General features: G+C 40.7%; 1 long non-coding RNA gene across 1 annotated transcript; it reads right to left on the bottom strand.

Annotated features, from left to right (window-relative positions):
• Positions 1-1,135: 1,135 nt before the first annotated feature.
• On the bottom strand, positions 1,136-1,937 carry LOC121994171. Its single transcript, XR_006115620.1, has 3 exons — positions 1,601-1,937; positions 1,432-1,512; positions 1,136-1,175 (listed from the first exon to the last, which is right to left on the bottom strand). It is a non-coding gene; the product is annotated as an uncharacterized LOC121994171 (long non-coding RNA).
• Between the last annotated feature and the right edge of the window lie 8,646 nt (positions 1,938-10,583).

Genomic DNA, 10,583 nt, shown 5'->3' with positions numbered 1-10,583 from the left:
CATCTCACACTCAAATGGTGAGACCGAGTGGGTAGTGACAACCGTGCACTTTGTCGCCACCGCTCCCGATGAGTGACCGAGTGGACGGAATGTTGTCGTACTCCTGTCCCGTGACCCCAAATCATAAATGGGGAGCTCAATGCTCTCAACTCCCAAGACACGATGACGGGAGGTATCTCTGACTACCACGCGAGTCACCGACCAACGGAGCAAACAGAGTCCACTGTCACGGCCACTCTGCTACACTAAATGCCGAGCCAAACAGAGGAATCGATCACGGCTACCACTGGGTCATATCAAGAACGGAGCCAAACCGCCACACACTCGATATACCACTAAACCATGAGTGGGGTGTGTGCAGTGTAATCGGCGATGAGCTCAACCATAGTGGAGCCGATAATCGACATAGATGCAATCATGATGCATGTCACTATGCATAACAAAAACTGATCAACACAACCATATCCATATATACAAAAGGGGTACTGTAAAAACGATGGTCACATACCAAAATCTATAGTACACAGGTCAGATAGAATATCAAAAACCTATGTCCTGAACATAATAAGTATGGAATAACCTGATCAGCATAGAAAAATCCATATATACATAATATGGATACCACAGTATCAGTAGGTCAATCCACAGATCTAGGGCATACAGGTCCTCTATGGTATAGTAACCTAGATCCTAACATATCCCCTTCCATAACATGTGTACCAACAATATGCACATATCAAGAATCAAGGTCTAGGTACACGAATCATATATGATATACAAATAGAGGTACCCAAGCCAGTCATGACATAAAACCTAAGTATCAGATAATCTCGATACACATGACTGAAACCAAAAGTCCAGAACCTAATCCTAACCTCAGTAAAACATGGTATGTCACTTATTCTAGAAACTAAGATACTCATGGTAATACAGTACTCATGGCAATAAATCACATGATATAAGCACGGATACGTCACAGGCGATAAACCTAACATGCTATGGATATCAAACAGTGACATACCAAAGACAAACATGTTCATTGCTTGTAGTTATAAAATACTATGCATAACCAAAGACAATATCATAAAAGATAAGTCAAGAGGTACCCGCCTCCAATAGAAAGGGTCGTATCCGATCCAAATCCAACGTCGAGTTGCTCATCTCGCGTCACAGTCCTGTAATACATAGTATACAGATTTAGCTAATTAAATACCAATTAATTAGCTAAATCAAATCCTCGAGAAACTAACATAAATCCAAATCCAATTATAAACCCTAATTGGATCATTTAACTCCTCAATCAATTCTAATTAATTCATTCGAATTAGGGCTTGCAATAAAATAACCAATCATAGTATCTTACTTGATTTAGCCCTAATTCAATACATACCTAATTCATTAACAACATGAATCAATTTCCCTACTTCTTACCTTAATCCACAGCCCAACAAATCCATAGCAAAGACAACTTGCTGTCGGAACAGAGGTAGCTATTGGAAATCAAGAAACGCCCTGCAATGCACTGTCTGGATCAAAATGAAGCTTAAGAAATCGACATCCAAACAACAACCAAATTCTCAGAACAACCTGAGCACCTTACCTCTTCCTCTAATCGCCTGCGATGACCAAGAACCCGACGAAGCTGCTGCTGGAAACCTTAATACCAGAGACTCAGGTCGATAACAAGCTGGCAGCTGGCACTGGACGGCTGGCAGACCAGTGCTAGGGCAGAGGACGATCGGAGTGACGCCGGGAAACTAGGGCTCGGCGTGGAGAGGCTGGAACAGCCCGATCCGGCGGTCGGCAGTGGTACACAAGGACAGATCTAGGGCACGGCTCGACCCTTGGTCGAAGGTTTGCACCGGCGACCGTGAGTCGGAACTAGAGCAGAGGGAAGATGGTTGCCGGCGCTAGGGCTCCCTTGGCCGAGGGCTTGTACGCGGGGAAGGGCGGCGTCAGCGCTGGGTCGGACCTGGTGGCCGGCGCTCGGACTCGTCTCGTCGCCGCAACACGACTCAAGTAGGGAGAAGTCGTCGGTGTGCAGCGGGTGTGCGGCTCGGAAGGGAAAGAAAAAAAAAATAAGAAGGAATCGCCTTGGAGCGGTTAGGGCACAGGAGGAGGCGGCGTCGGGCGAGGAAGGGGTTGCGGGCTCGGGTGCGCAAGGGAGAAGAAGAAGGAACGGCACAGTAACGTGGAGGAAAAGAAAAATAAATAAGAAAAAGGTAAAAGAGAATAAATAAATAAATAAATCTTTTCCTCGCTTAAATGGGTAGCCTAAACAGACTTTTCCGGGACTAGTTTTTATCCCCGTAACCGAAGCCATACGGTCTCCGAAAAATTCCCAGAAAATTTCTAAAAATTTCTAAAAATTCGCTTATCATTATTCGTCATTTTTTTTCGGTATTTTACACTATCCCTCCTATATAACGGGAGTAACATCGTTATTCTTGATAGAGTGAGACCACTAAGTGCATGGCCATGCCCAAATGAGTCAATATGAGATATTGAGCTCATTTGATTAGAGTGAGTCTACTTGGAGTGAGTCTACTTGGAGTTCAAGATTTAGATTGATCAGAGGATGACACCGTCTATACCTCAAATTGATCAATCTAGATGTTAAGGATAGAAGGACACTTGTCATATATTGTGAAGAGTCATAATTAGTAGTCACAAGGTGATGTTGGTTCTCAACATTCTTGTAACTTGGGTAGTAATGATGTGTTGCTAGATACCGCTCATTACTTATGCTTCTAAATGGGTTTAGGAGCATTGTCAACGTTACAAGAACCTATAGGGTCACACACAAAAGACAATTAGATGGAGATTCGGTTCATATGATGAACCAATAGGATTGGGTTCATTTGATGAACCAAATTGGATTAAGAGTAATCCAAATTAGATTAATTGAGATTAGACTTGAGTTAGACTCAAGTGAGGCTAGACTTGAGTTAGACTCAAGTGAGACTTAATGATGATATTCATTGAATTTTTAATTCAATGATAAATGGAATTCAATTTGAATTTTAGATTCAAATTTCGAATGAGTTTCAAAATGGTCATTTAATGAAGAATATTAAATACTCATTAAGGCTCATTAATGAAGCTCATTAATGGTGCTAATGAGCATTAAGTATTTTCATTAGATGAAAATACTTAAGCCATTTTTTACTCTTATTTTCATTATCGATCATTATTATTCATCCTTGCTTCTTCTTCTCTCCCTCTCCTCCTCCTTGGCTGAACACCTTTAGAGTGCTAGCACACTCTAAGTGTTTTCTCCATCTCTATTCTTCGTGTAGATACGTATAGAGGTGTGTCCACTTGAACACACTCGAGATCCGACAACTTTTAGACGAGCGGGATTCGCGAAGGGCTTCGCTACAAGGGTAATCTCTTAACAATGTAGATCTAATGTAGATCTAGGATAGAAAAACATGTACACGAAATTTTTTATTCTTTTAATCTTTGTACAGATCCAGTGGCATGGGATTTCGGGGTTTCCGCAAAGCAAAAAGCGATTTTTGCGGCCCAAATTTCCCAACAGTGGTAACAGAGCCACATGCGAAGCGTGTACATGTTTTATTTTAATTTTTATGAAAAATTACAGATCTGTAACTTTCTGTAAATTTACGATTTTTTATGTATTTTATGAGTATTTTTCTCGTAGAGGCGAAGCAACAAGTGTTTGGACACTTGTAGGCTTCGACTACCGAGAAACACCTTCCAAAACGGCAAGGTCTAGCCCAAAATGATTTGGGACAGCGGGCTAAGGTGCTATTAGATCATTGTGGGGCACTCGTGAGATTCATTTCGCGAGAAGGGGCGTTGCCCCTAACCCCGCAAGGGGTATTGTCCCGTGATCACACCCAAAAATCGTTAAACGGGACCACCGAAAAATTGCGACTCGTAAAATCGTAAAAATCAGTAGTAAAATTACAGAAATTATGGAAAAATACATAATTTAGAATTATGTATAATATTGTGATGGTCATGGCTCAAAAACCCCAATTGGATTGGATACATGTGTTGTAATTCATAATATGGTCTGCGTGCCATTTTGTATGTTTGTGCGTGTTGTATATGATCGCGACCTGCGGGTCGTGCCTTTCTTTATTTTATATTCATGTTGTAAATAGTTTAGACTCGAATGTAACTCGAGTTTCAAATTTGTAATGTACAAAATTGGAGCGGTGGAAGGTCCACTCAAGACGGAGTTATACGGAGGGTGCAAGCAACACATGACGGTCAAAGGAAGGAGCTTGGAGAAGCTGTTGACTCTATGTTCACCATCCGATCTTCTCATTGGTTTGAGAAGATCGTAGTAGGGCCATGACTAATCACAATTTAATTAATTGCTTGTGTGTGTATGTAATGCATGCTAGAGTAGAGTAATTAATTAGTGCTTTAACGATTAGATTAGATCTAAATCGCGTATATGATGCACCACGATTAGATTAGATCTAAATCGAGTATATGATACACATCAATGATTAGATTAGATCTAAATCGCGTCAATTCGAAATGCTTACCGTGCCGTGATACTCATCACTACCTCAATCACATGTTGTTGAATCTGCCAAAGCAGAGCAACACATATTATCTTGGTAGGGTGCGGAGGGACAATCTTGGTCCCGCCTATCAATGCATGGGTGAGTACAAACTCAATTAAATTGAGTAAAACTAGTTAAACTCAATTAGATCGGGTTTAACTATATGCATTTTCCAAGGGTTGGTAGATAGGTCAAAATCACATTTATATTAACTCTTGGGTGATTTAACCAAAGCTAACTCAAGTTTAAATATACATGCAGATATTGATCCTATAAACAAGAGTTACATAGAGATGTAATTGGTAATTAGTTACCTACCGATCATACTAAAGTCTTGGGTGATTTAGCCAAAGCTAACTCAAGACGTAGTATGATGTGGATTTTGTCCCGCACGAATTATAGCTAGAATTTAGTAAGTGTGGTTTGACCACGTTCATGACTCGATTCTATAAAAGTTCTATAAATATTGTCAAATTAAATGATTAGTGGAATAGGATTATTTATTTTCTGCATTTTCAATTGTAGATTGTCATGTCGTCAAACACAAACATCTTCTCCCTACGTTCTGTCCTTGACAAGGACAAGCTCAATGGAGCTAATTTCCTGGACTGGTACAGGAACCTGAGAATTGTTCTCACTCAGGAAAGGAAACTGTACGTCCTGGAGACGCCCATTCCCGAGGCACCTCCTGCTACTGCCACGCGAGCTGACCGAGATGCTTACTAGAAGCATCAAGATGACGCATTAGATGTGTCATGCCTCATGCTCGCAACCATGAACTCTGAGCTTCAGAAGTAACACGAGTTGATGACTGCTTATGATATGGTTGAACATCTTCATCAACTATATCAAGGACAAGCAGGGCACTGGAAGAGGAACTGCAAAGGATACCTGGAAGATCTTAAGAAGAAGAGAAATAAGATTTCTACTTCAAGTATACATGTTATAGAAGTAAATCTCTCTATTTCTTCATCGTGGGTATTAGATATCGGATGTGCTTCTCACATTTGTACTAATGTACAGGCGTTGAGAAATAGCAGGGCATTGACGAAGGACGAGATAGACCTACGAGTAGGCAATGGAGCACGGGTTGCTGCTGTTGCTATAGGGACTTACTATCTATCTCTGCCCTCTGGGCTTGTACTAGAATTAGATGAATATTGTTATGTGTCTTCTCTTACTAAGAACATAATTTCAGTTTCTTGTTTGAACAATAAAGGTTTTTCATTTATAATAAAGAACAAATGTTGTTCAGTTTATTTAAATGATATGTTCTATTGTAGTGCACCTCTGATTAACGGACTCTATATTCTAGACTTAGAGAACCCCATCTATAACATAAATACCAAAAGGTTCAAATCAAATGAAATAAACCAAACCTATCTCTGGCACTGTCGCTTAGGTCATATAAATGACAAACGCTTATCCCAGCTCCAAAAAGATGGTTTGCGGGACTCATTTGATTTTGAATCATATGAGACATGCTAGTTATGCCGACTAGGCAAGATGACCAAGACTCCCTTTAGTGGACACAGCGAGAGAGTAACTGACTTGTTAGGACTTATACATAGTGATGTATGTGGCCCTTTCAATGTCGCTACCAGGGGTGGTTATAGGTACTTTATTACATTTACTGATGACTTCAGTAGATATGATTATGTGTATCTGATGACACATAAGTCAGAGTCTTTTGAAAAGTTCAAAGCATTCAAGAATGAAGTACAAACTCAGCTTGGCAAGAGTATTAAAATACTTCGATCAGATCGAGATGGAGAATACCTTAACCATGAGTTTCGTGACTATCTAGCTAAGTGTGAGATTCTATCCCAGCTCACTCCTCCTGGAACACCACAGTGGAATGGTGTATCCGAAAAGAAAAATCGTACCCTATTAGATATGGTACGGTCTATGATGAGTCACACAGATCTTCCTGTATCTCTTTGGGGCTATGCTCTAGACACTATAGCCTTCATACTCAACCGAGTTCCATCCAAGGTTGTGATAAAGACACTATATAGGATATGGACTGGGAGAGATGCCCAGGTGTCTTTTATGAGGATTTGGGGTTGTGAGGCTTATGTTCGACGTCAAGTCTCGGACAAACTAGGACCCAAATCCGATAAGTGATGTTTTATTAGATATCCCAAGGAAACTAAGGGATATTACTTCTACATTCCCAGTCAACACAAGGAAGTTGTGGCAAAGACTGGGGTATTTCTAGAAATGGACTTTGTTTCTAGAAAAACTAGTGGGAGTACGTTCGATCTTGAAGAAGTTCAAGATGTGAACCATAGCACTGAAGCCTCGATGGAAGTTGAACTGGAACCATAAAGTGTTGTGGATGATGTTGTTCCACAAGGAATTGAGGAACAACAACCAGTTCAAGTAGACCTACCTCTTCGCAGGTCTGATAGGGTACGTCGTCAGCCTGAGAGATATTCATTCTCTTGTCTGACCATGATGATGTTGTGCTCATTGAGGATAAGCCTACCTCCTATCATGAAGCTGTGATGAGACCAGATTCTGAAAAATAGCTAGACGTCATGAGATCCGAAATGGAATCCATGTACACCAACCAAGTATGAACTTTGGTTGATCCACCTGAAGGGGTAAAACTCATTAAGTGTAAGTGGGTCTTTAAGAGAAAGACTGACATGGATGAACTTATATATAAGGGTCGTCTGGTAGCAAAATGTTTCAAGCAAATTCATGGTATTGACTATGATGAAACTTTTTCTCCAGTCGCTATGTTTAAGTCCATTCGGATCATGCTTGCTATTGCAGCATACCACGATTATGAGATCTGGCAGATGGATGTCAAAACCGTGTTTCTGAATGGAAACGTGCTCGAGGATGTGTACATGACACAACCTAAAGGTTTTGTAGATCCACAGCATACTGGCAGAGTATGCAAGCTGCATAAATCCATTTATGGACTAAAGCAAGCTTCTCAGAGCTGGAATCTTCGATTCGATGATGCGATCAAATAGTTTGGTTTCATCAAGAATGAAGTTGAACCTTGTGTCTACTAGAAGGTTGTAGGGAGCACAGTTGTCTTCCTTGTATTGTATGTGGATGACATACTACTCATTGGGAACGACATCCCTTTGCTGCAGTCTGTAAAGACTTGGCTAGGGAATTATTTCTCAATGAAGGACTTAGGTGAAGCAGCCCGTATTCTAGGCATATAGATCTATAGAGATAGATCTAAGAGAGTGTTTGGCCTAAGTCAGAGTACATATATTGACAAGGTACTACTACGGTTTGCCATGCAGAACTCCAAGAAGGGATTTCTGCCGATGTCACATGGTATGAGTCTTTCGAAGACTCAAAGTCCCTCTTCTAGAGAGGAGAGAGACCGCATGGATCAGATCCATTATGCTTCAACCATAGGATCTATCATGTACGTCATGCTATGTACTTGTCCTGATGTCTCGTATGCTTTGAGCATGACGAGCAGATACCAGTCAGATCCAGGTGAAAGTCACTGGATAGTGGTCAAGAATATTCTTAAGTACTTGAGAAGGACTAAAGAATATTTCTTGATATATGGAGGCGATGACGAGCTAGCTGTAAAGGGTTACAGTGATGCTAGCTTCCAAACTGACCAGGATGATTATCGATCACAGTCTGGGTTCGTGTTTTGCATAAATGGTGGTGTTGTGAGCTGGAAGAGTTCAAAGCAGGACACAGTCACTGATTCTACAACAGAGGCCGAGTATATTGCTGCATCAGAAGCAACAAAGGAGGCAGTTTGGATCCGAAAGTTCATTACTGAGCTTGGAGTGGTTCCTAGCATAGCAGATCCTATTGAGCTCTATTGTGACAACAATGGAGTAATTGCGCACGCTAAGGAACCTCGCTCACACCAGCGGACCAAACATATACTACGGCGCTTCCATCTCATTCGAGAGATCATCGATAGAGAAGATGTGAAGATTTGCAGAGTACCCACAGAAGCTAACGTCGCAGATCCCTTGACCAAGGCTTTGGCACAGAGAAAACATGATGGTCACACTAGGTCATTGGGGCTTAGAGCCTATACTGATTGGCACTAGTGCTAGTGAGAGATTGTTAGTTAGAGCCTTAGAGTCAATCATATGATGATTGTTGTAGGGACTCATTGTATCATATTCTTATGTATATAAAGTCATTTATTTTGATTATTATACTTACTTGTATTGGTGCCAAATAACTAAGTATAATAGTGCCCTTGAGTAGAAGGTTCTTATCTTATCTATATCAATCAATTGGTTGAATCGATAGTGAGATGGTATAGAGAACACTACTCTTAATCATTCCTAATCAAGTATTAACATTCAGGGACAATGTTAATGCGACGAGACTAGCATGTAGGTCAACTTGATGACTTGATCTCCCAAGTCATGGATATAGAGATATCAAGTTGACACATGAATATGCATTGAAGAATGTATACTGAATGACCCGCCATGAGAAAGTATCATGGATCGTTATATGAGTGTCATATACTTTCTCATGTAGCTATTAGTATGATTATTAGTCCTTGGATCTGAAGTCACCATGGTTCCCTACATAAGGAGTTACATACTTTGATTTCGTCAAACGTCACCCGTAACTGGGTGGACTATAAAGGCGATTACTGAGTATATAACGAATTATGAGGAGGGATGTGAGTAATGTAGATGGGATCTATCCCTCCTATATAACGGGAGTGACATCGTTATTCTTGATAGAGTGAAACCACTAAGTGCATGGTCATGCCCAAATGAGTCAATATGAGATATTAAGCTCATTTGATTAGAGTGAGTCTACTTGGAGTTCAAGATTTAGATTGATCAGAGGATGACACCGTATATGCCTCAAATCGATCAATCTAGATGTCAAGGATAGAAGGACACTTGTCATATATTGTGAAGAGTCACAATTAGTAGTCACAAGGTGATGTTGGATCTCAACATTCTTGTAACTTGGGTAGTAATGATGTGTTGCTAGATACCACTCATTACTTATGCTTCTAAATGGGTTTAGGAGCATTGCCAACGTTACAAGAACTTATAGGGTCACACACAAAGGGCAATTAGATGGAGATTCGGTTCATATGATGAACCAAGAGGATTAGGTTCATGTGATGAACCAAATTGGATTAAGAGTAATCCAAATTAGATTAATTGAAGTTAGACTTGAGTTAGACTCAAGTGAAGCTAGACTTGAGTTAGACTCAAGTGAGGCTTAATGATGATATTCATTGAATTTTGAATTCAATGATAAATGAAATTCAATTTGAATTTTAGATTCAAATTTCAAATGAGTTTCAAAATGGTCATTTAATGAAGAATATTAAATACTCATTAAGGCTCAGTAATGAGGCTCATTAATGGTGTTAATGAGCATTAAGTATTTTTATCTTGCCTTTTTTTTTTACTCTTATTTTCATTATCAATCATTACTATTCCTCCTTGCTTCTTTTCTCCCTCTCCTCCTCCTTGGCTGAACACCTTTAGAGTGTTAGCACACTCTAAGTGTTTTCTCCATCTCTATTGTTCGTGTGGATACGTATAGAGGTGTGTCCACTTGAACACACTCGAGATCCGGCAACTTTTGGACGAGCGGGATTCACGAAGGGCTTCGCTACAAGGGTAATCTCTTAACCATGTAGATCTAATGTAGATCTAGGATAGAAAAACATGTACACGAAATTTTTTGTTCTTTTAATCTTAGCATGGATCCGGTGGAATGGGATTTCAAGGTTTTCGCAACGTAAAAAGCGATTTTTGCGGCTCGAAAATCCCAACAATCCCCTCGGTCACATCCGAGACGATGATGAACGCCTTCACCCAGGGACTCGTTGAGAGAGATTTCTTCCAATCACTCATCAGGAAACCGCTAGGGACTTCGACCACATGCTTAAGAAGGTCAACGAGTACACAAACGTAGAAGAAGCCCAAGCGATCAGAAGGAAAGAAGCGCCGACTGAACACTCGGCTCCAGCACCCGAGCGGCGATCTGCAAGCAGCTACCAATCGCCTAAGGGGCCGAGAGCGGAGGGAGAGC

This window comes from Zingiber officinale, chromosome 6A, assembly GCF_018446385.1.
Source record: "Zingiber officinale cultivar Zhangliang chromosome 6A, Zo_v1.1, whole genome shotgun sequence".
Lineage (NCBI taxonomy): Eukaryota > Viridiplantae > Streptophyta > Magnoliopsida > Zingiberales > Zingiberaceae > Zingiber > Zingiber officinale.
This window is presented reverse-complemented; position numbering and strand designations above follow the sequence as displayed.